Below are 4,833 nucleotides of genomic sequence, written 5' to 3'. Positions count from 1 at the left end.
GTTTTTAACTTTTTTTTAAATATTTGAATAATAAACCTTTTTTAGAAAAGTTAAGGATAATTTACCAAAAAATTTATGATTTTTAAAATTTATATTTTTATTAAAATAGTTTAAATAAAAAAACACTTCTTATTAAGAGAGATTTATTGACATAAAAATTTTGAAGAGATAATATGATATATTATATAATAGTTTAATAAAATAAAATATATGTATAAATATAATATATAAAAAATAATTTATATATTATAACATTAAAATTAATAAAAATTAATAAAATAATATATTTTTATATATATATACTATATATATAGATATATGCATTATTTTAAATAAAAATATTTTACTTTACAACTATAACACATATAAAAAAATAAACAAAATATATATTATAGAACACTAATATAGATATTAAATACACATATATACAATTATATCTATATAATATCTATATATACTATATATATATATATATATATATAAAAAATATATAGAGATTATGATTAAATAATAACATATAAAATATATTTATATTATATACACATCTAATAACATATAAACAGAACACAAAAAACAAAAAAACAAACCAACAAAACAAACAAAAAACATATATATATAATATATATATATATTATATATTATATATATAATTAAATACAATAAAAAAAAACAAAAACACACACACACACAAAAAAACATATATATATATTATATATATATATATATATATATATATATATATATTTATTATTTATTTTATTATTTTATACATTAATACAAATAATATATATAATATAATATATATATAATATTATATATATTTTTAATATATATATATGATATACATATATTCATATATATATATATATATATATATATATATATTATATATATATATTATATATATACATCCCTTATCTACATATATAAACTTACATATATGCATACATACATATGTAAACAATACTTAGCAAGACCTTACGTGTGGCTAAGCGATGTAAACATAGCAAGACCAGATAGTATGTTCATACTTCTGTCCCAGCAGCTGCCTTTTGATTCCTTTTCCTTTTTTTAGGATTCAACACAGGTGGCTGTTCGGCTTTTTTCTGAGAGGAGGGGCGTCACTTAAGGGGGGTAAGGGGGGTTCACCCCCCAACTCTTAAAAAAGCCTCTTTTTGCAGGGCAAAATCTTATTCTACAGGGCAAATTTTCTGATATTTATAATTTATAATTTTCTACCAATAATACGATATATAATACTGGTTGATGGTCCATTCCGGGCTACTTATAAAGAGGTAGTGAGCATTTTCTTTTTCGTGATCTGCAGGGAAAAAATTATTTTTTCAGGGCAATTTACCCGTCACCCAAAACATGAAGTGATCCCCCTGACAGAGGAGAGAACACAGCAGACAGACTAAGCCACACAGGGTCCAGCCCCACCACCTCGTCCACGGAACACGGGATCTCTTGGGGGTCTCACAACTCCTTTCACAATATACCAGCAAGTTAAGACTGTTTTTCATTCACCTGCACAAAGGGTCACTCTCTCTCGTTGATATCTGGTGGCAAGCATACACACCCACACACACACACAACACCACACACACCACACACACACACACACACACACACACACACACACCACAACACACACACAAACGCACACGCATCGCACGCGCACACGCCCCACGCACACGCACACGCACACGCACACGCACACGCACACCACACGCACACACACACCCCACACAACAAAACCAACACAATATATACATAAAACACACATAAAATATAATTATAATATTTTTATAACACATATCATATATATTGTATATAAAATGTTATTAATATATAATATAATATATATAATTATATAAATATATATATATACATATTATATTAATATAAAATTAAATATATATATATATATATAATATATATATATTAATTTAAAATATTATAAAAATATAATATAATATTAATTATAATATCTGGTACAACAAGAAATTCATACAATATTTTAAGTATATATAAATATAACATGTATACAAAACAATATATACAAAAATCCCATAATACATATGATACATATACAATATATAATACATATAATTATAAATATAGTACATATATATAATATTATATAACATATATGTATACTATTTTAATAATATTATTATATTTTAAAAATATATATGTATATCTATATGTATATATATATGTATACATAAGCACATATACATTGTGTATACATATACACATATGAATGTTAGGAGTTTCCAAAATATACAAATTAATGAGTACACTTTTTAAAAAGTGGATTTTTTTATAGAAAATTATATGGGAATTTCAACTTTATTTTTTCATATCAGTTCTTTTATCACAGAACTACAAAACAAGAACACAGACTTCATGAATAACTTGAATAAATAATATTACCTATGCTGCAAATGCAAAAGACAATCTATATATTTCTCATATCAGTAATAAGATTAAATTAAAAAGTATCAGGGCATTAACACGTGTCCCTTTTCTATATTAATAGCATAGTTTTATGACTGAAAATAGCAGATATGTGCAGCCGATTTTATTAAACAAAAATGTATGCATGTGACTCATTGCGCAACCATTTTGTTTAATTTTCCTTTTGGAACTTTTCCTGTTATACAAAAGTAATTATAGAATTACTTCAAAAATATAGATTGATTTTTTGTATGCTTGTGAAATTCAAAATATTTTATACATTTTATTTCCTTTTTGCTCCTAAATAAGGTAAAGAAAATAAAGTATATTCTCGTAATAAGAAATACACAAAAGTGAGCTACTTAGGGTGCATCATCATTGCATTTTTATGAACATGACACTTTCGAAGTGTTGTCAGTAAGACGACATCTGTCAGGCTTAAACTCTTTTCCCGTAATGGTGAATAGCCTTTCAACGGGAGCAGAAGTTTTAGGAAAAGCCAAATATTTTTAAGCTGTTTTAAAATAAGGTAGGCAGAATATATGTGTTCTTTTCCAAAATACCAACACATCAGTGTCATCTGCCCTTTCAGGCTGGTTTAGATAACAGTTTTATAAGAGTTGTTGATTGACTGCACCTTTTCATTTGGGGGATATCGACCCTGTGTATGAATATGCATGAAACTGAGTAGTCTCTTCCTCTTCGAAGGGAAGATTCTGCACTTTCTTCCGATACAAGCTCCTTCTATTCTTTTATATCTTCGCCAGGATTTTGTTTCTTTGGGTTGTGCTGGTTTGATAACTGAGTCTGTCTGAGCTCCTTTACTTCTTCATCTTTGCACCAGTGAGCTTAAACCGTGAGTCTAGAATTGTTGCCAGCACATAACTCTTCTTTCCACATAGTGCCCTAAAACGTTTCTCTTTAATTTCTGTCACCAAAGTGGAGTTATACATGGATTCCATATGGGTTTAAAAAAGTTGAGGCCCCTAATGTAAAGTATGACCAGACTTGCAGAAACGGTGGTTTGCTTCTGTGCACAATTTATGGCCTCCTCAAATGGCTCCAAGATTTCTAGCATGTCTTAAGTAGATTAGGATCATACACAGCCAGTGTAGTACACCATCTATGATGCTTATTTTTTGTTCAGAAATACTCAACACTGTCTAATAAATTTTTACTTGGGGAATTTTTAACGTGTAGCACAGAATCCAACTTTTTCTCCAAAACCTCAGTGGCGATGGTAGATTTGCCCACAAAAGATACTAAATTCGAGGGTTTAGTCCCCCCTGCTTCTCGTAATCGTCCTTTACCACAAGTTGCAGAATGTGGACGAAGCACGAATTGTGTCAGATGGCAGAACTTCATATACATAATTTTCCCCGACCATATCATTGTCATATATATCTTAGAAGCCAGGAAGTGAAAATGCTGATATCATATTTTCAGCATTGTTTGTTATGACGTTTGTGATTTTGGAACGAATGTCAAAGATTTGTACAGTTTCATCATACTCTTCCATAATGTCTGCTGTGTATCGGCCATTTGGAAGCGCTTGCAGGGCCCGAACGCTGTTTTAAGTTAAAAATGGTTTTACATTTTAACAAGGAATTCCTTGGGGACTCATTGTTCTCCTGATTTTTCAAGTGTGAGGCCCGCAGATCCGGAACCAGTTGGCCTTGCCCGAAAATTTAACCCCCAGGCACCATTGCAACTTTCGGCTCGGGCCGAACGCGACCACAGAAGCCGACATTAAGTAAGGGGGGCTTTGTCCAAGAAATGAGCAAAGGAATTTAAGTTGAATTCTTGTCTCCTAGGCCAAATTTCGGGAGGGTTAACAATCCTTCATTAAAGTGTGCTTTCCCAGGCTACTTGTGCACCCCATCTTCAGTGTCTTTTCGAAAGGGATCAATAAAACTATTTTAAAAAAAAAACTTTATCACCAAAAAGGGAAAACAAAGGATTTTTGAATTGGAGGGGGGGGGGTATTCTATTGAGCTTGAAATCCTTAAAGTAATAGGGGCATTCTGGTTTTGGGCGGACTTGTAATTTCCTTCCTACAGTTTCTTTCTCAAAAGTAATTTTATTTAAAACCCTTTTAGCATAAAAAAAACAAACGTAAAAAACATAACCATTATTAAATGGCAAAATCCCGATGGCAAAACGTTTAATCTTGAAGTTTTCAATTTCCCAAATAATTTTCCTGTGCCATTTTACATAAATAAAAAAACAAATAACAAAAACATAACATATTATGAAAAAAATTGCCTGATGTCATAAACGTCTCAATCTTAAAAAGAGTACAAGGCTTTTAACCCAAAGATAATCCCTCTCCCAAAGGGTTTCATATAAATGACATTAAAGCTAGTGATT

Source organism: Penaeus monodon, chromosome 4 (genome assembly GCF_015228065.2).
Source record: "Penaeus monodon isolate SGIC_2016 chromosome 4, NSTDA_Pmon_1, whole genome shotgun sequence".
Lineage (NCBI taxonomy): Eukaryota > Metazoa > Arthropoda > Malacostraca > Decapoda > Penaeidae > Penaeus > Penaeus monodon.
The sequence above is the reverse complement of the archived record's forward strand: the minus strand, read 5'-3'. Positions refer to the sequence as shown.